Source organism: Stegostoma tigrinum, chromosome 1 (assembly GCF_030684315.1).
Source record: "Stegostoma tigrinum isolate sSteTig4 chromosome 1, sSteTig4.hap1, whole genome shotgun sequence".
Classification (NCBI taxonomy): Eukaryota; Metazoa; Chordata; class Chondrichthyes; order Orectolobiformes; family Stegostomatidae; genus Stegostoma; species Stegostoma tigrinum.
Window position 1 is genome coordinate 159,681,365 of NC_081354.1, and position 25,895 is coordinate 159,707,259.

The following is a 25,895-nucleotide window of genomic DNA, read 5'->3' on the forward strand; positions in this document are numbered from 1 at the left end:
AGGGGAAGTTAAAATGGTTCGTGTCTGGAAGGTGTCGTCGTTTGTCGCAAACAGAACGCAGGTGCTCTACAGAGTGGTCTCTGATCCTCTGCTTGGTCTCACTGACGTAGAGGAGGCAACATTGGGAGCAGCGGATACAATAGACACAAAAGCGGATTTGCAGGTGAACCTCTGTCAGATCTGAAACGTTAGTTTGGTGCCATGGATGGAGGTGAGGGGGGAAGGTGTAGGAACAGGTGTAGCATTTCCTGCCGTTGTAGGGGAAGATGCCGGGGGTGGTGAGGCTAGTGGGGAGTATGGAGCAGAGGAGGGAGTCGAGGAGAGAGCGGTCCCCACAGAAGGCAGATGGGGTGGGGAGGGAGATATATCTTTGGGTGTGGGGTCGGATTGCGGGTGGCAGAAACAGCGGAGAATGATATGTTGAATCCAGAAGTTAGTGGGGTGATATGTGAGGACGAGGAGGATCTGTCTTTGTTTTTGTTGTGGGGAAGGGATGTGAGGGCAGAGGTGCAAGAAATGCATGAGATGCAGTCAAAAGCATTTTCGACCACCGAAGGGGGATGTAGCACTCCTTGAAATAAGAGGACATCTGGGATGTTCGGGAGTGGAATGCCCTGCCTTGAGAGCAGACGCGGTGGAGATGGAGGATCACAGGAAGATGTTCCTAACTGTTACAAAGGAGATTATTGCAGGGCATTTGGAAAAATGCAAAGTAATCAGGAAATGTAAGCATGTTTTGTGAAAGGAAAATCATATTTAACCAATTTATTGATTTCTTTGAGGGAGTAATATGGTGTGGTTAAAATGGAACCACTTCATTTCTAACAAGCATTTGACAATATGGCACAGCAAAGTTCATTGTGCTAAGAAGAAACATATGGTACAGGTAGTTACATTCTAGCATTGACAGAAAGCAGAGAGAATGCATAAACCAGGCTTCCATCCTTGACTTCATTTGCCTGTACAGCATGCAGAAAGATACTTCACTGTATCATGGTACTTGTGACAACAAGAAATCAATCAATGCAAGTAAAATGCCATGGATAAAAACAGAAACAAAAACAAAGTTGCTGGAAAAGCACAGCAGGCCTGGCAGCATCTGTGGAGGAGAAAACAGTCAACGTTTCAGGTCCGGTGACCCTTCCTCACAACCTTTGGAGAATCCAAAGCAGGTATGTTATGTGTGTTGAAAAGAAGGTTTATAGCAGATTGTAGACCAATATAAACAGTTTGAGTTAGTGGGCAGAATTCTGGCAGATGGTATATAATATGGGACTTGGACATGAGGAATAAAAAAAAGCATAGTGTTATCTGAATGTGGAAATAATGCTAAGTGACACCCAGTTTGGGTTTCTCTGACATCATTACAGCCTTTGTTTAAGTGAGTTTGCTCGCTGAGCTGGAAGGTTAGTTTTCAGACGTTTCGTCACCATTCTAGGTTACATCATCAGTGAGCCTCCGGTGAAGCGCTGGTGTTATGCCCCACTTTCTATTTATCTGTTTGGTTTCCTTGGGTTGGTGATGCCATTTCCTGTACTTTTTTTCAGAGGATGGTAGATTGATTTGGAGCCAATGTGTTTGTTGATGGAATTCCGGTTGGAATGCCATGCTTCTAGGAATTCTCGTGCGTGTCTCTGTTTGGCTTGTCCTAGGATGGAATCATCTACAAAATACCTTGCAAGAACTGTGACAAACACCACATTGGACAAACAGGCAGAAGGCTGGCCACCAGGATACATGAACATCAACTAGCCACAAATCGACATGACCCACTATCACTAGTATCCTTACATACAGATGAGGAAGGACACCACTTTGATTGGGACAACACATCCATCCTAGGACAAGCCAAACAGAGACACGCACGAGAATTCCTAGAAGCATGGCATTCCAACCAGAACTCCATCAACAAACACATTTGGCTCCAAATCAATCTACCATCCCCTGAGAAAAAGAACAGGAAATGACATCACCAACACAGGAAATGACATCACCAACCCAAGGAAACGACATCATCAACCCAAGGAAACCTAAACAGATAAATAGAAAGCGGGACATAACACCAGCGCTTCACCGGGGGCTCACTGATGATGTTACCTAGAATGGTGACGAAACGTCTGAAAACTAACCTTCCAGCTCAGCGAGCAAACTCACATCCAGAAACTCAACCTGAGCTACAAATCTTCTCAAAACTCACTAGCCTTTGTTTAAATGTGGACTAAAGAACTGAATTCCAGAGGTGACATGAGGACTGACTGCCCTTGGCACCAAGGCCACATTTGACTGTGTGTGGCATCAAGGGACCTTAACAACACTAGAGTCAGTGGGAATCAGAAAAAATTCTCCGCTGCTTGGAGTCATACTTGGCACAAAGGAGGATGGTTGTGGTTGTCGCATGTCAATTATCTCAGTTCCAGGACATCTCTGCAGTACTTCCTCAAGGTAGTATCCTAGGCCCAACCATTTTCAACTGTTTCATCAATGACCTTCCCTTCTTCATTAAGCCAGAAGTAAAAATGTTCATGGATGATGGTAGAATGTTCAACGCTATTCGTGACTCATCAGATACTGAAACAGTCCTTAGTCCAAATGTAGCAAGATGTGGAAAGTATCCAGGTTCGGGCCGAAAAGTGACAATTAACTGTCATGCCACACATGTTGCACACAATGACTATCTCCAGCAAAGGTGAACCTGATCATCAACTCTTGACATTCAGTGGCATTGCAGTCACTGAATCCTTTGCTATCAACATTCTAGGGGTTAGTATGGTGGAGATAGAAGTATAACTGCAACGCAGTCTAATTGAGTAAATTAAAGTTTATTTTGTGTGCATGCAGGAGATATGGATTTTCCAGTAGGTATCTGCTGAGCTCCCTGTCCTCATTTTCTCCAGTTTCCAATTTTGTGCAGCTTTTATACAGTTATTCAGCCCATTTTGGCAGGACATTTCTTCCATCATACACTTAACAGCCCAGACATACCACTCACAACCAATCCACCAGAATATATGCAGACCATGTTCTTCCAACTACTGAGCACTGTGATTTCTAATAGCAGTAGGCAGTGTTCTACCAAGATTGCCTCTGCCAACGCTCGTTCTGACTACACCCTTGAAGAGGTGACCTTTACTTAAGCAAACAAGCAATCACATAATACTTTCCTTACATGACCCCATTAAAACTATCTTTTGACCCTTATGTTTCCAATTCATAGTTTGCTACGTCTGCCCCAATTCAGCTGCCATTGAGCAGAAACTGACTGGACGAGCCATATAAACACAGTTGGTACAGGAGTGTGTCTGAGTCTAGGAATTTTGCAGCAAATAACTCACCAGATGGGGCGGCACAGTGGCTCAGTGGTTATGAGCGTTGCTGCCTCACAGCACCAAGGGGCCTGGGTTCGATTCCATCTTGGGCAACTGTCTGTGTGGAGTTTGCACACTCTCCCTGTGTCTGCATGGGTTTCCTCTGAGTGCTCCGGTTTCCTCCCACAGTCCAAAGATGTGCAGGCTAGGTGGATTGACCATGCTAATTTGCCCATAATGTTCAGGGATGTGTACGTTAAGTGGGTTATAGGGTGATGGGTCTAGGTGGGATTTTCCTGAGGGTTAGTGTGGACTTGTTGGGCCAAAGGGCCTGTTTCCACACTAAGGATTCTAGAAAGACCTTATTCCCCAAAGCCTATCTAGCATTTACAAGTCAAACGTTTGATGGAATTATCTCTACTTGCTTGGATGAGTGCATATCCAACAGCATTTAAGCTTGACACTGAGAAGTTCTGGTTAAATGACAGTGGAATAGGACTTCTGAGCCAGAGGTTTATTCAAACCATCTGCTTTTCTTTTTGTTTCTTTTCTTGTTTTTGTCTTTTCTCTTTTTTTTTGCTTTTCATCTTTCTTACCTCTTGGTGAAGATCTTGGTCACAGCAATGACATCGGCAGCATTGGGCCCAGCAGCACAGACTTGCCTAGGCTCAGCAATGTCGACTCATGGCGGCGGCGTTGGAGACTAGTTTTTGTTCACGGAGGCTTCTGCATCATTGAGGTGGTCCTAGCACTGACTCATGGCTGCTGCAGTGGAGGCATGTTTGGGTTGCCTGCAGCATTTGATGCAGCTTCATAGAGATGGCAGCCCAGTACAAGTTTCGACAGCATAAGCAGCAGCTGCATTGCTGAGGTGGACTCGAAGCAGACTCATGACAGCGGCAAAGTCGAGTTTGGGCCAGTGCAGTACCTAGCAGTATCGTTACCATCTGTGTTGGCAAGGCCCAGCAAGGACTCATTGTGGTGAGGGCGTCGGTAGAGGTGAGATAGCACTGAAGAGCACAGCAAAGGGGGTTTGTGCCTGGCCACTGGGCCCGTGGCCAATGATGGAGCATTTGACAAGAAGGGCTATAAGGTTGGGCATTTTCTTCAGTTTTTTTATTTTCCTGCCTTTATGTTCAATGTTTTAGTCTATTTTTCTGTATTTTAAGATGGCGCTGGAGAGTGGCGACACTATAAAACACATTTCACTATTTTATAACAAGATAGGCATGGCATAAATAAACAAAAGAACCCAGAGCAAGGAAGCCAGCCTGATTGGCACCATGTTGGAAATACGCAATCCCTCCACCAGCACGCAGTTGCAACAATGTGGAGAACAAGGGAACACAGTCACCTACAAATTACCCTATGAGCCATTCACCATCCTGACTTTGCAATATATTTCAGTTCTTTCAGTGTTATTGGGTCAAAATCCTGGAACTCCCCTCTAATGGCATTGTCAGTATACCTACCCTAAATGGACTGCACAGTTCAATGCAGCAACTCATCACCATCTTCTGAAGGGCCACTAGGGATGGGTAATAAAGAGTGGGCCCCCCTAACACATCTACATCCCATGACTGTATAGAAAAGTTATTACAGGTTACATTGATATAATGGGCATTCTTACAGAGACTTGTAGGAGGATCATTCCATCATGATCTGAAGCTATTCTGCCAAACAGTTCTATCTGCCGTCATCATATTGGGTGGTGTTTATGGCACTCCTCAGTGTTTACTCTTTCAGAGGCATTTACAACTCTGATTGGAAGAAGGAACAGTGATATGAAATTAGTTAAATAGATCTTGGCACAGATCCTTTTATTTCCCTAAATGACGAGTCCATTTGGAATGTCAGCATGATCATGCCATCACGAGTAGTGGAAAAGGAAATTTTTTTTGCAAAAGTGTTACAAACCAAAAGTAGACAGAAGTGATATTAACACTAATGAGATGCAAAGTGTCTCTCAGATATTGATTGTACCAAAATATGAAGATGTAACATTAAAACAATGTGGGAAATTCCAAAACCTATTCCATTTCCTGATAAATTACTGGTCAACTGAAAGTCAGCCAGAGGCCCTAGCATAAAACTATTAGTTGAGTGGCTCCTGTCAGGAGCCAGACTGTCTCTTCCTTATCACATTAGAGACAAGCAGCACCAGCAAATCTCTGTAGAGCCAGATTCCGTACAAGTAAGTATTTAACTGTGGAAATCAGCACAGGTTATGAAATAAAATTCATTCACCAACACCACTGATGAAGACAGCCTTAATCCAAGAATGAAACACAACTCGGAATTTTCAATTCTGAAATGTTATAGAAGTTAGACTATTGTGAATCTTTCTGTATTATGCCTATGTCATGCTCGCCCTCAGTATCAGTGTAATGAAAACTAGTTATGAGACACAGCTTTTTGTTTTGTTTCTGTAATGGGATTCATGCGTTGCCAGCAAGAATAATAAGTATTTTGTTTTGCTCATTCAGCAGATGTAGGCTGCACTGGCTGGGCCAGTAGTTATTGCCCATCCCTAGGTACCCTTGTGAATGTGGTTGTGAGCAGCCTCCTGAACCACTGCAGCCAGTTTATAGAGTCACAGGGCACAGAAACAGACCCTTTGGTTGAACTCATTCACGTCCCATTTATCTGAGTTTGGCCTATATCCCTCTGTGGTTGTCCAGATGTCTGTTAAATGTTGTCACCGTACCTGCATTTACTATTTCCACTGACAGCTCCTTCCATGTATGAACCACCCTCTGTGTGGAAATAAAAGCACCCTTTGGGACTCTTTTAAATCTTTCTTCACTCACCTTAAAAATATGCCCTCTAGTTTTAAACTCCCCTAACCTTGAGAAAGGACCTTTGTTGTTTACTTTATCTGTTACCCGCATGATTTTATAAACCACTATAAGGTCAGTCCTCAACCTCCTACGCTTCAATGAAAAAAATCCTAGCCTATCCAGCCTCGATAACTCAATCTCCAATCTAGGCAACATCTTTGTAAATCTTTAGTATGCTAGAAACCATGCTGATTTTTATCTATTTTTATTTTTATTCTTTTTTCAATTTTGGTTTTGAGCTGAAGATGACGTGGACTTTGTGAAACAGTTTGTGTTAAAAGGAAAAGGACAGAGCAAATAAGCTTTTGTTCGTTTGTGAGACCAGGCCTGGAGGCTGAGTCTTGATCAAAGGGGCTCCTACAGTGACCACAGAAAGCGCAACCTGTTTAAACAGCAGAAGTTGGCAATTAACAAGGTTGCCAGGGAATTGGTTCTGACAAGTCTGAAAGAGATCTTATTTTTAGACAGATGGCAGATGTTGAATGGTAATTGAAGCATTGGGAAAAGAAACTCAGCCTATCAACGGAACCAAAGTTTCTGAAGAAGGGTCTAAGCCCGAAACGTCAGCCTTTCTGCTCCTCTGACGCTGTGTTCATCCAGCTCTACACCTTGTTATCTCAGATTCTCCAGCATCCGTAGTTCCTACTATCCCTGAACCAAAGTTGGTGTTGTGTTTGAGCTGTGCTTTCTGGAGCAGATGAGTTTGGCTGCTGACAGCGAAGCATGATGATATGAAAGCTCCCTGCCTAATCGCCCACACCAACCTTTGGAAGCACAGAGAGTAGAAAGCTGAGTTAGAAGTATTATTGCCTGTACCTGAGTGAACAAGGAAGATGACCCTGATCAACAGTTCCAATCAAGCAAACAAGGAGTCTGTATCTCGGCTTCTGAGTCAAAGCGTCTTGAAAACCATTTAAGTTATCCTGGTGTGTTTTGTTTTTTTCTTTTATTTATTCTTTAACTGTGTTTGGTTTGTCTGTATTTTGTGGGGATGGGGACTGAAAACAAATGTTTCCGGTTTGAAGCATAGCGATTATTCAGATTGACTTTTTTTTTGCTCTGCTAATTTGTATATTTAATAAACTGTTAATTTGTTTTTGTTTGAGATAGAAAACTCTTGTCTGGAATTAATTGTTCACAATGTCTGTTTAGGAACCATTGAAGTAATTGTAACACATGCCAAGCTAGTATGCCCCGGTGTGGTGGGGTCTGGGCTTTCTCAGACCATTGGTAAAAGGAGACCTTGGGTCGGGGAGAGAGAGGCTATTGGGGGGCAAGGGGAAGTGAAGTCTTGATGAGCTAACACCCGCCTCTCCACTACCAGCCTGGGCCTCTTTCATTCCAGTTAAACCCTACCATTGACAGGTTGAAGTTCCTTAAGTGAATTTTTATGATGCATGAGCTCTCATTTTGCTGGAAAGTGTTTCAAGGCTGGTACGGGTAAATGCAGGAAGGATGTTCCTGATGACAGAGTGTGCAGAACCAGGAGTCATAGTCTAGTAATATCGGGTTTGGTCATTTAAGACTGAGATGAGGAGATGTTTCTTCACCCAGAGAGTAGTGAGTCTATGAAATTCTCTGCCACAGAAAGAAATTAAGACCAAAGCATTGAATGTTTCAAGAAGGAATTCGATGTGGTTCTTAGGACTAAAGAGATCAAACGCTATGGGGACAAAGCAGTAACAAGTGTACTGAATAGGATGATCAACTATGGTCATGTCGAATGGCAGAGCTGATCCTTTTTTCAATGTTTTTAAAGTCAAACCAACTATAAGTAATGGGATTCTCCTTCATTTTAATAACTCATTTAAAAATCACTCATACAATATTTTGTCATGATGGGTATCAGGATAATAACTGATTCTTTCCATTCCTGACATTCAGACTTGTACTTTGCCAGAAGAGGCACCTCAGCTGTTTTATTGCTGCCCATAGTTGAAATTTGCAACATTCTAGTTTGTCAGATCAACTAGCTTGAACATTTCCTAGATGAAAGATTAATCGTATTTTCCACTTTCCACTATCCACTCTCACTGCCTGAAAGCCTGAAGGGGTTTTGAATTAGTGATGTCCCTTTTTCACACATTAGGTGACTCTTTTGCTGTCCAGATTCATTCACATATTCAGTCATGTATTATATATATGCCCATACCAATGAGATGAGAAGATTAGTAGATAAGAAATTTGCTTTGTTTGAAAAATGAAATCAATGTGAAGTAACCTCCTCACTCCCTCTCTTGAGTCAGATGCATGAGAGAAAATTGTCAGTTGACCTTCCAAACATCCCTCACTCAACAGTTAACCTTAATTGTAGATATTGGCAAATTATGACTCCTAACGATCACTTCCCAACATCCCAGTAAGACCTGATAACAAGGTGAAGTAATTCTGTTCAATTTTCTCTTGTACCTAGAAGCAACCTTTTATAACCACGCTAAATTCATTTAACTCAACACATTTTGTGTTTTTCTGGTCTGTATGTCTTGCATAATTGTAAGATAACTTTGAACTATTTGACAAGTCAAGAAACTTTATTTAAAATTAGTCACTAAAAGAATCTGTAGATCCTGATCTGCATATATTTTGTCTATGATACGTGCAAGCGCGCACACATCTGTCTCCAGTTCTGTTCCACTTATAGTTAGTATGTCTGCACTTTATTCAAATGGGTACTCCTGTGGTGGGGTGACCTCACCACAGTGCTGTCTGTCGTGTGTGCCTATATGGTTGGTGTCAAGAGATCTTGAGACCTGTAAACGGTGACCACAATGAATCACGCTGGAGGCCCTAGGCAGTGCATTGTAAAGAGGGACTTGGTCAGCAAATCAACAAATTGTAACAAGTGAATGGAGCATTAGACATAGAAGCACTGTAATGAGCATTTGTAGCAAAGTTTTAGAACTGAACAGTCAGTGACTGAATAGAGGAAAAGAGCAACCTTCTTAGGCTCAGATTGTCCAGTTTAATCTACAAGTGAAGATGATTGGGTTGGACATTACCTTAATTATTTCTTCAGTTTTTTGCTTCCTTGTTGTGAAAGTGGTGATTTACACTGCTGTGACAGATTGCCTTTCCAGAGTGGCGATTCTTTACATGAGCCAAGGTGGTAATGGAAGACATTGCTGCTGAATCTATTCTTGCTTTTACTTGGTGATCACACGAACAAGCAAGAACTGTCCTTGTAAAGAGTCTTTACAGCAATACTTCCTGGACAGCAATTAAATGCATCAAATCCATTCAATTTTGCTTCCTTCTTAGCCCTGGTGTACTTAGATCAATTATAGCCCTTAACCTGCTTCCACTGAGATAATTTAACATATAAATCAATAATGCAAAGGACTCTTGTGGCACAGTGGTAGTGTCCTTGCCTCTGAGCTGGACGCCCTGGATTCAGTCGGTCTGAAAAGGTTGGTTAACATATCTGATCTGTTTAGGTAATATAGTGGTTATCACATTCACTTCACCTGAAAAAGCTCCCTGGTTCAAAATCAAGCTGAAGCATTTAGGGGATCTTTTGGAGAGGTGTAATGTCTGTACCTCTTGGAGAGTCGGTTTCAAATCCTACTTGCTGCAGTGATATGTAATTGCATCTCTAAGATGGTTGACTTGAAAATATCTGTAAACTAATAATGAATTTTGGAATACTGCTATGCTGGTGAGTGCTTTTTACCCATGCATCCATTACAGGCATTATTCCTACACAGGAAAGAGTCCTTTTGAGAAAAAGGAAAATCACTCTTAACTACATAACTTAGAGTTAAAATGAATCATGCAGTGACTTCCATTTTCAATGTGGAGGGGTTGTCGGATAACACGTCTCAGCTATACTAGATAAGAGAAGTGAATGAGCCAATCAGATTGAGGAAGTATTGGTTGGTGACAGTATGTCTGTGTCTGTTTCTGTTTATTGTTATGGCATTAACTATTTCAGTTTTGTACAGTCATAGAATTAGTCACAATTAATCCACATAGAAATAGAAAAACACTGAAATTCTTTTCCATGGCAGATACCCCCAGTTTTATTTTTTTAATTCACTTTATATGAGCTGTGTTAACAATGTTTTTTGCTTTTTCCTTTCAAGACCAAGCCAGTTTGTCTCTGGGTTGGCTTGTTTTCTGATATGTATCATGGCTGGATGATAACTTGCAAAGGGAAAAGCAATTGCTCCACATCTCACCGCGGCATATTTTTATGTAGACTGAGCTTGCTCTGGAGATGTTATCTCAGGCCCAAGCATTTCTTTGCAGCAAACCACATTTTTGTGTCTGTTTCCTGAGTTTATTCATTAGCTGATCACAGCATGGGGTATCATGCCATCCCATTGCCTCATGCATGCTAGGTAACCAAGATGAAATTCTCTAGACAAGCATTCTGCAGTCAATTTTTTTTTGGCCTGTCTGCTTCCTTTGCAGTGAGACAGATCTTTCAACTTGATTAATAATTGTGCAAGTGCAGCAGGAACCTGACGCAATGGCCTTTCATGTCTGGGCTTTGAGAATTCTTCCATTCTGCTAGATGTGAAAAAGAATTAAATAAGCTCAGCTCAGTTCCTAATAAGCAAGCGTGTACAGACATTGGCAATGTATGTGGGACCATCAGGATTTCAAATGTGGAAAATGACAATTTATATTGAAAATCTTTCTGGGATCATAAAGGATGTTTTGCCCTCCTGTGGTAATTTGAATAATTAATTTGAATATATGGTGTGCACATTGCATGACAAAATGGAGTAGCCCAGACTTCATGATCAGGGCAAAGACAGTGGCGTCAGCCACTGACCTTGAAGAAAACTGCTCACGAAGATCTAGCAATATCTGTGACATAGACTTTTTCCTTTCCTGACATTGCTGAGTCTGGCAGCAAATCAGTAATCTGTAGGCATCTAACAACAACTATGCCATCAAGGTGGGTAATTTGTCAATTGCCTTGAGTTATTTTCAGTTCACGTTTTACTAAATTTTGAAATCAAAAGAGCACAATTAATGGTGTATGCACATCAGATTATGGTAGAATCTTTTTTAATTAATTCAGTCAAGGGCCAACATTTATTGACCATCCCTAATTGCCCTGAAGAAGGTGGTGGTGAGCTATCTTCTTAAACTTCTGCAATCTATGTAAAATGTTTTGGGGAGGGAGTTCCAGGATTTTGCTCCAGCGATACTGAAGAAGCAATGATATATATCCAAGGCTAGGTATCGAGTCACTTGGAGGGGAACTTTCAGGCTGTAATTGTCCCATATTCTTCTAGATGCTAATGGTCATGCTTGTGGAAGTGTGTTCTAAACAGGGAGGTGGTGACATTGTAGCAATACTATTAGATGAGTGATTCAGATCCAAATGATGAGCTGCCTTTTGAACCAGTGTTGTAGGTAGGCCTACAATGCTGTTATGGAGAAATTCCCGGATTTTGACCCACCGACACCAATGGATTGGCAATGCAAAGCCACCGCACCTGGACGTCCCATCATATCAGGCAGTGGGACCCTGTGTGTGAACCTCTCTGTCTATGTCAAGGGCATCTTGAAATCCATTGTATAAGGAACCCCCAGCTTCTGACATGACACTAACGGTTTCTTACTGAAACCCAGCACCTTTGGACCAGTCGAACCAGGAACGTTCCTCATCACAGTGAACATTTCAGCACTCTAATCAACATGCCCCGTGATGAAGGTATCACAGTGACAGTCTCAGTACTCAATACCAACAACTGTCAATTTCCAGATGCCATCCTACAAATCATCTGCCTCATCCAGATACATGGGGCGCCCTTGGGGACCAAACTTGTAACCCCTAATATGCCCACATTTTCATGCACAAGTTGGAGCAAGACTCCTTTGCTGCACAGGACCTCCAACCAATGCGATACACCAGATACAGTAACGATACTTTCTTCCTTTGGACTCATGGCGAAGAATCATTGAAACAACTATGTAGCGATATTACAAATTTCATCCCACCATCAGACTTACCAAGGACAATTCTTCAGAATCAGTCCCATTCTTGGACACACACATCTTCATCAGGGACAGGCATCTTTGTACCTCCCTCTCCCACAAGCCCACAGATAATCTCACGATGCTGCACTTTTCTAGCTCCCTCACTAAATATATTACAGAAGCCATCCTCTACAGACAAGCTCTGTGCAAACACTGGATCTGCTCAGATGAGGAGGAATGCAACGGACACCTAAAGATTTTGAAGGCCACCCTCGTAAGAACAGATTACGATGCTAAGCTCATAGATTGCCAGTTCCGACATGCCACAGTGGAAAACCACAACAACCTCTTAAGAAGACGAACACAGAATATGACTGACAGAGTACCCTTCATTGTCTAGTACTTCCCCAGAGTGGAGAGGGTATGCCATGTTCTGTGCAGCCTTCAACATGTCATTAGCAACGACAAGCATTTCACCAAGATCATCCCTATGCCTCCACTTCTCACCTCCAAACTACAGCCAAACCTGAAACAGACTATGGTTCGCAGCAAACTACCCAGGCCTTAAGGACATCAACCACAACACCACACAACCCTGCCATGCAAACCTCTGCAAGACATGTCATCAACGTGGATCCATCACATGTGAGAACACCACCCAGCATATACACAGCAGCTACTCATGTGACTCAGCCAATGTTGTCTATCTCATAAGCTGCAGGCAAGGATGCCTCAAGGTATGTCATATTGTCGAGACCATGCAGACGCTACAACAACAGATGAATGGATACCGCGCAACAATCACCAGACAGGGATGTTCCCTCCCAGTCGGGGAACACTTCAGCAGTCAAAGACATGTGGCATCCGATCTTCACATAAGCGTCCTCCAAGGAAGCCTTCGACATACACAACAGTACAGAATCACCAAGCATAAACTGTTAGCCAAGTGCCATACCCGTGAAACTGGCCTCAACCATGATCCTGGGTTCATGTCGCACTACGTGTGACTCCAGCACACTGATCTGTATCTGTAAAATCGTTCTTGCTGTCCTGTTTTGATACTATCACCTTGACAAATTGTTGTGATCTCTCTATCTTAATTAGTTTGTACAGTCTTGGATTACTTATTACTTCAGTTAGAACCTCGGCTTATGACTCTCATACCTAGCATGTTAGTCCAGTCATTTGGTTTGTTTCCAGCACCACCAGTTTTTGTAATTATGTCTGCCTCATTTAATTGGATTATCGGTCATCCCTTCACTTGTAATTCAACTGTTGACACTTTACTCACTGTCCAACACTTTTGATCACCTGCAGAGACTTATTGTTTGACACACCATTTTTAGATCTCTCTGCCCTGACAAAGACTGCACTCCGAAAGATTGTGATTTGTCATGTAACTTCTGACCTTGTCTACCCCAGTCCAACACTGGCACCTCCACATCATGGGTACATTTCTAACTCAGGATGGTGTGTGTCTTGAAGGGGAACTTGCAGCTGCTGGTGTTCCTATATATCTTCTTTTAAAACTCATTTGTGAGATATGGTTATTCTTGGCCCATCCCTAGTTGCGTTTGAAAAGTTGGTAGTGATCTGCCAAATTGAACCCCTGCAGTCCACCTGCTGTGGGTTGACCCACAATCCCCATAGGGAGGGAATTCCAAGATTTTGACACATTAACTGTGAAGAAACAATGATATATTTCCAAGTCAGGATGGTGAGTGACTTGAACAGGAACCTGAAGATGCGAATGTTCTTATGTATCTGCTTTCCTTGTCCTTCTAGATGGTGACAGTTGTGGGTGAAGAAGGTGCTGTCTGATGATCTTTGGTGAATTTCTGCAGCTCATCTTGTTGATAGGACACACTGCTGCTACTGAGCGTCAGTAGTGGAGGGAGTAGATGCTTATGGATGTAGTGCCAGTCAACGGGCTGCTTTGTCCCCGACGGTGTCAAACCTTTTGAGTGTTTTTGGAGCTGCACCATTCCGGGAAGTGGGGCATATTTCATCACAGGCCTTACTTGTTCTTTGTAGTTGGTTGACAGGCTTTCAGATAGCAGGACTGACATATGAAGGGAGACTGCACAGTTAGGTTTATATTCACTAAAGTTTAGAGGAATGAACGAGGTATCTCAAGGAAACCTATAAAATTCCTGTACCTAAGATGGTCCCGTGTGTTTGGTGATATTGTTACACTGTAGCTAATCTTGTAACTGGAAAAGCTGTACCTAGATACCCTTTGAACCTAAGATGGTGCTATAAGTGGCAAGTTATAAACCTTTCACTGTATTTAAATGAGTACATATGACAATAAAGCTAATTCAATTCAGTTCAATTCTAGAGATCAAGAAGGAGGATTCCGATGACTCTAGAGTCCAGAACTAGGGGGTCACGATCTAAGGATACAGAATAAACCATTTAGGACTGAGATAGGAGAAATTTCACTCAGTGGTGAGTCTGTGGAATTCTCTGTTAGAGAAAGTGGTTGGGACCAAAACATTTGTGTGCTCAAGGAAGAGTGGAATATAGTTATTAGACCATAAGACATGGGACCAGAATTAGGCCATTTGGCCCAAGGAGTCTGTGGCACCATTCTATCGTATTCTAATTTCTTAACCACATTCTCCTGTCTGCTCCCCTCAACCCTTGTTCACCTTACTAATCAAGAACCTAACTATCTCTTAAAGACACTGATTGACTTGGCCTCCACCACCTTCTGCAAAAATGAGTTCCACGGATTCACTACCCTCTGGTGAAGAAATTCCTCCTCATCTCAGTACTGAAGGCTGTGCCCTCATGCCCTAGTGGAAATGTCTTGCCTGTGACTACCCTATCTAGGCTGGTCAGTATTCTCGAAGATCAAATCAGATCCCATTTCAACCTCTTATACCCCATTGAGTACAGATCCACAGTCCTCAACTACTCCTCATATGACAGGCCCTTCATTGCCACAGTTATCCTTCTGAACTGCCTCTGGACCCCCTCCAAGGCCTGGCCTGTTGTGTTCTTCCAGCCTCCTGTTTGTCTACCTTTATCGCCACTGCCTGCCTTCTTCCATACACCCAGTGCTGTATCCATGTTAGTGACTGGCTCCTAACACCATGGGCTCTTATTTAGTAGCCATTTATGCAGTACCTTGTCAGCGGTCTTCTGGATATCCAAATAAATCACATCCACTGGCTCTCCTTTGTCTAAGACGCTCGTTACCCCTTCAAGGAAGTCTAACAGATTTGTGAGGCAAGACTTCCCCTTGATGAAGCTGTGCTAACTCAGCCCTATTTTACCATTCACTTCCAAGTATTCCACAATCTCAACCCTAATAATAATCCTTAATAATCCCTAAAATCTTAACAACAATTGAGGTCAGGCTAACCGTCCTACATTTTCCTGTCTTCTGCTCCCCTCCCTTCTTAAACAGTCGTGTTACGTTAGCCATTTTCCGGATTGCTGATTCCTGAAAAATCAGTGCCTCCGCAATCTCCTTAGTGATCCTCTTCAGAACTCTGGGGTATGGTCCATCAGGTTTGGGTGATTTACCTACCTTCAGACCTTTCAGCTTACCCAGCACCACCTCAGTAATGATGGCCACTACTTTCATTTGTGCTCCCTGACTCTCTTAAAGTTATTTCTACTGTGAAACTGATACAAAGTATCTATTAAGTTCCTTTGCCATTTCTTCATTCCCTGTTACTACCAATCTATCTTCATTTTCCAGTGGTCTGTGGTCCACTCTTGATTCTTTCTTAACTTCTGGCTATCTAAAAAACTCCAGCTAGCTTACTGTCATATTTCATCTTCTTACTGCTTTTTCAGTTATCCTCTGCTGGTTTTTAAAAGCTTCAAGATCCTCTAGTTTCCCACTAATCTTCACCACATTGCAAACTTTTTCTTTGATTTTTATGCTATTCCTGACTTCCCTTGTCTCATCCTCCTCTTAGGATGCTTTGTCTTACTGGGCTGTGCCCCCAAAATCACTCCTGAAATTCCTGCCATTGCTGTTCCACCATCTTCCCTGCTAGGCACCTTTCCCATCAATTTTGGCCAGCTCTTCCTTCATGTCTTTGTAGTTACCTTTACTCGGTTGTAATTCTGTTACATCTGAATCTCTCAAACTGCACAGTGAATTCTATCATATTATGGTCTGTGCCCCCTAAGGTTTCCTACAAATTAGGTTCACCAAATCCAGAATTGCCTGTTCCCTAATGGGCTTTGCCACAAGTTACTCTTTTTTTTTAAAAAATCTTGTAGATATTCCATGAACTCCTTTTCTTGGGATCCGCTTCTAATCTGATTTTCCCAGTCCACCTGTTTTTTGAAGTCTCCCATGAATATTGTAATAATACCTTTCTTACAAATCTTTTCTATCTCCTAATTTATTTTCTGGCGCACGCCCTGACTACTGTTGGGAGGCCTATACACAACACCCATAAGGGTCTAAGATAACAAGTTGTAGAGCTGGATGAACATAGCAGGCCAAGCAGCGTCAGTGGAGCAGGAAAGCTGAGTTTCGGGCTAGACCCTTCTTCAGAAGAAGGATCCAAGCCCGAAACATCAGCTTTCCTGCTCCTCTGATGCTGCTTGGCCAGCTGTGTTCATCCAGCTTTTCACCTTGTTATTTCAGATTCTCCAGCATCTGCGGTTCCTACTATACCCATAAGGGTCTTTCTCCTTTGCCATTCCTCAACTCTACTCTCACACGTTCCATGTCTTCTGACTCTATATCATTTCTTGCTATCAATTTCATTTCTTACTAACAAGGCCACCCCACCCCCTCTGTCAATCTGCCCCTTCTTCCATAAGACATGTATCTTTGGAAATTTAGCTCCCAGTCCTGATCCCCTTGCCGTCGTATCTCTAAAATACCTATACATCATACCTGCCAATTTCAATCTGCACGAAAAGCTCACTTACCTTGTTTCATATACTACATGCATTTAAGTACTCCATTCTAAGGAAGGGTCAGTTGACCCAAAACACTAACTCTCATTTCTCTTCAACAGGTGCTACCAGACCTCCTGAGTTTTGCCAGCAACTTCTGTTTTTGTTTGTGGTTAATAAATGTTGGCCTAGTCAACAGCCCATATTCCCCCAAATGAATAATAAGAAAATGTTGACCATATTTTAGAGCTAGATAATGGAAAGCTCCTCAGTTGTTCAGCACATAATGTCAGAGAGCTGTGGATCATACAGCATGAAAACAGACCCTATGACCAACTGGACCCCGCCATCCATTTCCCAAACTAATCTAGTCCCACTTGCCTGCATTTGGCCCGTATCCCTCTAAATCCTTCCCATTCATGTCCTTATCCAAATGTTTTTTAAATGCTGTAGCTGAACCTGCATCCACCACTTCTTCCTTTAGTTCATTCCACATACAAACCACTCGCTATGTATAAATAAAGTTGACCTTCATCCTTTTAAAAAGTTTCTCTCACCTTCAAAATAAGCTCCCTAGTTTTGAATTCCCCCACCAGTGAACAAAATGCCAGCGAGTTTAGTCTATTTTTATAACTCACACCTTCCATTCCTGGCAAAATCCTAGTGAATCTTTTCTAAACCTGCTCCAATTTAATGATGATATCCTTCCTACAGCTAGGCAGCCAGAATTGCACAGAGGCCTCATCAACGCCTTGTACAACCTCAACCTGATGTCCCAACTCCTATACTCAAAGTAAACATGAAAGAGCTGCGGATGCTGTAAATCAGGAACAAAAACAAAGTTGCTGGAAAAGCTCAACAGGCCTGGCAGCATCTGTGAAGGAAAAAACAGCGTTAATGTTTTGGCTCTGGTGACCTTTCCTCAGGACTGGAGTCCTGATGGAGTCCCATCTACATTTCTCATCAGCACCTTACCTTGCATTCATCTCTTTGAACTGGAGTCAAAACACTAACTTTTTTTTACTATCTACAGATGCTGCCAGACCTACTGAGTTTTTTCAGCAACTTTGTTTTTGTTACCATACTCAAAAGTTTGAGCAATGAAGGCAAGAGTGCTAAATACCTTCTTGACCACCTTCTCTGTCTGTGATGCAAATTTCAAAGATTTATATATCTGTACATTTGGTCTGCCAGTTCTACAATAGTCCCTAGGGCCCTACCATTAATTGTATAAGTACTATCCTTTTTTGTTTTACCAAAATGCAATACCTCACATTTATCCAAATTAAATTCCTTGTGCCACTCTTCAGCCATTCATGCAATTGATAAGATCTCTTTGCAACTTAAGTAACCTTCTTCACTGTCCATGACCTGAATATGTCACTGAAGTACCAAATTGGCAATCACTCGTTAACAAGTATTATTGACTACGTGGGAAATTCCATGTCACTGGTCATGGGTTCTGTGAATCCTTGCATGGCCGATGAGCCTGGGCCTAAAGCCATGTCTCTGACCATGCATTTGGCACCATAAAGTGGAATTGGCCCTTGGCCTTTGAAATTACTGGTGTTCCTTTTCCGTATTTCCTCTTGCCCATGGGTGTTCTCAAAGAATTATGTCTTCACATTCAGGAGTTTCTCCCAAGTCAGTTTCTTCTGAGCACAGATATCACGTTGATATCTAAAGATGCATTACTTGAGGAAATCCTTCAGGGAGTCTTTGAAATGGTTCCTTTACCCTCCTCTTGTTCAAATGCCTTACTTGAGCTAGGAGAAAATGATTTGTTTTGGCAGTCAGAGCTCAGACATCCTAAACATGTGGCCAGATTAGAATTTCATGATCTTGTTGCTGATACTGTTAGCTGCTTCAAGGAAGCTGATGTTCGTACACCTGTCCTCCCAGCTGATGCAGAGAAACTGTCTCTTAATAGCGGTGATGGTACTTCTCAAGAGCCTTGAGGTGATGTCCGTATTTCAAGGCATGTATAAGATGAATTACTACATTTTACTAAATAAACCAACAACATCAAAGTCCCAAAGCAACGTATTGCTGATGCTGGAAATCTGCTACAAAAACAAAGTGCTGTAGAAACTGGAAGGCTGACATTTCAGGCCTAGACCCCAAGGGTCTAGGCCCGAAACGTCAGCCTTCCTGCTCCTATGATGCTGCTTGGCCTGCTGTGTTCATCGAGCTTCTACACCTTGTTATCTCAGATTCCCCAGCATCTGCAGTTTCTATTATCTCTGCTGTAGAAACTCGGCAGGCCTAGCAGCATCTGTAGATAGTATAAAAACAGTTAATGTTTTGACTCCAGTTCAAAGAGTTGAATGCCAGGTAGGGTGCTAATGGGAAGTCTAGATGGTTGAAAATTTTGTTCCCCTCTACACACCCACTGCATTTTCAACCATTTGCACTTCCCATCAGCACCTTGTTTTTTAAAGCATTCATCTCTCTAGGCTTATCATCAGCAATCTCTTTGTTTGCCAATCACTTTTTATTCCTCTCTTTCAGGGCCACATCTCCATACACTCTATTCATTCCCCTACCCATCATTAGCATAAATATCGCCATTTTGCAGCTATTTTCAGTTCTGATGAGGATACTTAAAGTGTTAACTCTGTTTTTCTTTCCACAGATGCTGCCCCACAGCAATTTGTTTTTTGTTTCAGATTTCCAGCATCTGCAGTTTTTTGTTTTTTAGTTTGATATGAATTAATATTTTAACTAATAAGTTCATTTATTATTAATTAAATCATGAAAGTTTATTAATTGGAGCTAAAAGAACATCCAAATTATTGCAGTTATATGTTAAAGATTTAAATACATCATGAATCATTAGAATGCCAATTTGATCTTGTATTTGCTTAACAGATGGTGGTTGTACTGCTCAATGCCAGTTTACATGATCACTTGGTCTAAGGTTGAGCTTTTTCTTTTCTTTTGTTAATTAATATCTTGCTTTTCTCCAGAAGTAAATGCACAGTATTTTATTATAAGATCCATTTTACTGCCTCTTACTGCTGTCTGTAGTCATCAGAGCAGTGGATTCTGTGGAATGATGAAATGTAGCCCCTTTCATTATTCATTAGGATGAGTCTACAGTCCCAAACAAACTGTCAGAGTGCAACATGATTGGAACACTAATGACAAAGACACAGAGGCAACTGTCCATTAATAATGGAGTGGTATATGATCATCTTTCATGAGTTTGTAGTGTCAGTGTTTCCCTTGTGTTGGGCCAACAAGCTGCCCCTCATCTGAACTATGTCCTTTTATAGAGACCCAAATCAATGCAAATTGGCAGTACAACATTTTAACTCATCACTGTTTAATTTCCATTTGAATCTCAATTACTGGGTTTCAGATGCAATAAATTGTAGAAAGTATAGTCACAGGGTTCAGTTTGGAATGTTAAAAGTTTCAGTGTTCCTTTCTTAAGGAACCCCAGATATTACCACTGCCTGGTATCTTTTGGGAATTGTGCACATAGGACACAATGAACTCTGTAGTGGCTCAGTTGGTAAACCCACTGCAAGATGTTTTATAAAGGTACATGGGACTAGCAATAGATTTGGCCCATGACTAGAGCGATCACAACTTGGTTTGCCACTAACACACTGATCCTGGCTAGAAAATTGAATAGGTGTAGATAACGCACAAGGACAAAATTGAGTCTGGAATTTATTCACCCAGAGAGTGGTTCTAGGACCAGAGGGAATACTTTCAGAATAAAAAGGTGCCAATTTAAGATGGAAATGAGGAATTTCTTCTGTCAGAGGGCTGAGTGTCTTCGGACAACCTTGCCATAGAGCAGTGTAGGGCAGAGTCCTTGTGTGTGTTTAAGATTGAGATAGATTCTTGATCAGTAGGGGAATCCAGGGGTAGGAGGAAAACATAGCCAAATGGTTGTGAGGAATACCGGATAAACAGTCATCCTACTGAATGCCTGAGCAGGCCCAAGGGACCGAACAACCTATTTCTTATGGAATGTGAGATTCTCTTCTCTAGAAGGCTGAGAAGGCTTTGCATTTATATTGATAATCGGGAATTGATAGATTTCAGTTTTTTTCAAACATCAAGAGATATCGGGATAGGTATTTCAATTCTATGTGTTAAGTAGAAGTACAGCCACAATTTCAATGAATTGCAGAGTGAGCTTGAAGGGTTAAAAGGCCTACTAGTACTCATATTTCTAATGCCCTTCTGTTCTTATTATGGCATATAAAATCCTGAGAGGATTTGAAATGGTGGATGCCGAAAGAATGTTTCCCCTTGTTAGAGAAACTAGAACAGAGTTACAATTTAACAAGACACGGTCCTTCAATTAAAGGAGAGACAAGGGAAAATGTTTGTCTTGTAAGGTTGTGGCTATTTGAAATTCTCCCACAGAGATTTGTGGAGGCAGAGCATTTAATATTTCAAAGGCAGAGGTAAATAGATACTTGAATAACAAGTGAGCCATAGATTATCAAGAGTAAGTGGGAATACAAAGTTGAACCCATGATCAGATCAGCCATGATCTTATTGAATGGCAGAGCAGGCTTAAGAGGTCAACTGCCTACTTCTGTTCCTAGTTTGTGCGTTCATATATTTTAATTAGGGAAGGTTTAATAAATAGGTTTGAAATTTAGATGTATTTGAGAGGAGTTTCAGATGATTCAAAATGAGAAACATGATTGTTCAACTATTAAACTACTTCCATCAAACTAATGCTTGAATCTTCAAAAAGTATACCTTGTTCCAAAACTAAGATAATAAAATGTGAGGCTGGATGAACACAGCAGGCCCAGCAGCATCTCAGGAGCACAAAAGCTGACGTTTCAGGCCTAGACCCTTCAAAGCTTTTGTGCTCCTGAGATGCTGCTGGGCCTGCTGTGTTCATCCAGCCTCACATTTTATTATCTTGGATTCTCCAGCATCTGCAGTTCCCATTATCACTTGTTCCAAAACTGTTGACTTGTTTGAAGGCAATAGGAATTCAATCAATTGATACTTGGATTTTCGGAAAGTTATTGGCAAAGCCATGTCTTGTTCATTAATGATTTAATGATTAAATGATCTCAGAATAGAGCACAGTAGGACCGTGGTCGAAAGTTAAAAATTAAGAAACGATATGGCTGTATGTAGAAACTTCTCAGGCTATTAAATTGCAGCCAACACACTACAAAATTAGGTTGGGAACATGTTACCAATTGCTCACATTCAAATATTGACTTATTTCAGTGATGAGGCTCACATTTGCAGAAGGTGTTTAACAAGGTACCTCTCAAAAGGTTGTCATTAGGTGAGTCTATGGTGTTGGAGCTAGTGTATTGGCATGGATAGAGAATTGGCTTGTAGGCAGGAAACATTGGTTGTGGATATGGGGTTGTTTTTCAGGATGGCAACCTGAGACTGGTGGGTTTCCACAGGGATCAATGCTAGGACTACAACAGTTCACAATATATGTTAATGACTTGGAAGAAATACCATATTGTAACGAAATTTACAGACAACACTAAAATAGGTGGAAAGCCCATGTTGTGAGAGGGAAATGAACAGTTTACAGAGAGTAGCCCTGTTATAGGAAGGATATTATTAAATTGGAGACTGTTCAGAAAAGATTTACCAGGCTGTTGCCAGGACTGGAGGGTTTAAGTTACAGGTGGATAGATTGGGACTTCTTTCAATGGAGTATTGGAGGTTGAGGGGTAACCTTTATAGAGGTTTATAAAATAATAAGGAGCATAGATAAAGTGAATAACAAAAGCCTTTTCCCAGGGCAGGGGAATTTTATGGAAAAGACCAGACCTCATCATAATATTTTAAGAAGGTAGCCGAGACCCCAACATTTTCTTATTTTTAAAGGTAAATGTGAAGTGCCTATTCCAGATGCAATGAGACTGGTCAAACCACTCAACATTAAGGAAAACAATTTATTTAAACTCTGAGATTAAAATACAACCAAAAAAAAGAGGATATTAGAATAGCTTAAGTCTATTGGAAAACTTAACAGAATAATAGATACAGTATTACTAATTAACTGTTCCATTATAGTAACATCCCCCTATACATACCCGTTGGCAAAAAGGAAAATTCAAACACTCCAATCCAGGAGGGAAAAAAAGAGAAAAATTCAAAGAGAGTAGCAACCAGGAGACATTCACTAAAGCTTCCAACTCTCTTGAGACCCCAGCAACTTCTGATACATTACTGAAAAAACCAAGCCCCAGAAATCTGGATCTGAGCGAGCAGGCCACGCACATTCAGGTTGTTTTAAAAAAAAACCCAAGGCCTCCCAAGCTGTTTACATAAGCAGTATTAACTAACCAGCTCTTTATCTCCACCTTAAACCTCTCTTTTTAAAAAAAAATGGACAGAATAACCTCTTAAAGTTACAGCATTGTCATGGATTCCAAACTAGGAAGCATATTTTGATGTAAGAGGAGAAAGACATAAAAGGAACCCAAGAGGCAACTTTTTCACACAGAGGGTGGTTCATATGTGGAATGAATTGCCAGAGGAAGTGGTGATTGCAGATATAGTTACAGCATTTAAAAGACAAATGAACAGGTACATGAATAGGAAAGATTTAGAAGGATATGGGCCAAACACAGGTATGTGTGACTAGTTTAGGTTGGGAAATTTGTCAGCATGGACAAGTTGGACTGAAGAATGTTTCCATGCTGTATGACTCTCTTAATCCAAATTGAAGATTAAGTAAATGGGCAAAAAGTTGCCAAATAAAGTGTGAGAAAATATAAAGTTGTTTTTTTGTGAGGGAAAACAAAAGAATAGAGTAATACTTAAATAGAGAAAAACTGAAGAAAGCTGATGAACAAAGGGACTTGGGGGTACTTGTGCACAGAATGCAGGAAGCCAGCACACACAGGTACAGCAGGCAATCATGAAGACTTAGGAATGTTAGCCCTTGAGATGACTGGGGTATAAGAGTAGACCAAATGTTAGTTACTGCATCTGTACGAGATGCTGGTGAGATCACATCTGGGATACTGTGAGCGGTTTTGGTCCTCTTATTTATGGAAAGATGTTATTTCATTGGAGGCAGTTAAGAGAAAGTTCATTAGGATAAAACCATTAAGGAGGAGTTGGTTTGTGAGCAAAGGGTAAACAGATTGGGACTTTATTTATTGGAATTTAGAAGAATGAGAGGTGATCTCATTAGAATATATAGGATTCTTAAGGTGCTTGATAGTGCAAACGTAGAGAGGAAGGGTCTGAGGAAGGATCACTGGACCCGAAGTGTTAATTCTGACTTCACTTCACGGATGCAACCAGAGTTGCTGAGCTTTTCCAGCAACTTCTGTTTTCATTTCTGATTAACAGCATTCACAGTTCTTTTAGTTTTTCAAATGCTGAGAGGATGTTTCACCTCATGGGAGGATCTAGGATCAGAGGACGTGGTTTCAGAATAAAGGGGTGCCAGTTGAAAACTGAGATGAGGAAGAATTTCTTCTCTGAGGGTTGAGTGTCTTTGGAACTCCTTGCCACAGAGCTGTGGGGGCAGATTCCTTCTGTATATTTAAGGTGGCAAGAGATTCTTGATGAATAGGGTAATCAAGGATTCTGGGAGATAAAGCAAGAATATGGGCATGAAGAACATCAGATCAGCCATGATTCTATTGAATGGTGGAGAAAGCTCAAAAGGCTGAGGAGCCAATTTTCTGTTCCTATTTCTTACGGTTTTGTAATCTTTTGGAGTGCCAATTCAGAAAGACATGGGTTCATGCCATACTTAGGACTTAAGAACACAGTATTGAGAATAAAGTTTCCTCAGCGCCATTAGGAGACCAGGAATTCCTGCCAGCTTAGAAAACATTCACTACCTTTGTAATTCCACCAAAGCAGAGTAACTGTTCATTTACTTGACGTCTCATCTGACATTTTACTGTGTAATAATTGAATATCATATTTGAGACACTTGAAAAAATGATTAAATAGCTGTGAAGCAATATAGAGTATTCTGAGGACTTGAAATATTGTATATAAATACATATTATGTATTTCTTTGTTTAATACACACACCAAGTAAAGCCATGGGCGAAACAAATCTTTCAAGTTTGCAGGTAAAAAATGCAGGATAATAACAAGGTATGAAAGTAATTTGCCAACAGGATATAATGAGTTTGAAAAAGAATACAAAAAGATCAGTGAGAGGGCAAACTTATGGAGCTTTTAAAAAAAATGAATTCCTCATCTTCGACAGGAAGATTTATAAAATGGCGTATTATTTGAGTGGAGAGAGATTTTAGATCTCTGCAGAACAGAGGGATTTAGGTGTCCTGCTACATGAATCACAAGAAAGAATGTAGAACAGAAAAGCACAGGAATGGGTCCTTCAGCCCACGATATAATGTCAAACATTATGCCAAATTCAACTAATCCCCTCTGCCTGCTCTTATGAGAAAAAGTTGTGGGTCTGTAGAACTTTGTTACAGACAGCAATGGAAACAGGGTTGAGTAATTTTAAGGCAAAGTCAGATTGTTAACTAAGCCAGGTAAAGTTGCCATTGTCCCAGGGGACCACAGGGCTAATCATTCGTTAGACAGAAACAACTGGTAGTAAGTTTACCCCGAGGATCACCATGCCTCAGGCGGGGAGCACTGTCCAGAAGATGGGACCTTCATTATGACGTCAGCCAGTGCAGGAATTGAACCCATGCTGTTGGAGTCAGTCTGCATTGCAATCCTGCCATCCAGTCAACTAAGCTCAAAAAAAGCCTTAGATGGTTAACTAACAAGGGAGTCAAGGAGTATTGGTGAAAGGTAGCAAAATGAAATTGAGGCTACAGTCAGATCAACCATGATGTTATCAATTCCTGAAGTGGGTTAAAGGGGCCAAATGGCCTACTCTTGCTGCTGAAGTATTACTCTATATATAGTGGAGAAAGGAAGACAGTTTGTGAAGAGAGAATAAGATCAAGCCCATGATTTT

General features: G+C 41.4%; 1 protein-coding gene across 6 annotated transcripts in view; it reads left to right on the forward strand.

Moving 5' to 3' along the window:
- dym (dymeclin) overlaps positions 1-25,895 on the forward strand; it is a 438,871-nt gene that overhangs the window by 405,640 nt on the left and 7,336 nt on the right. The window lies entirely within an intron of this gene.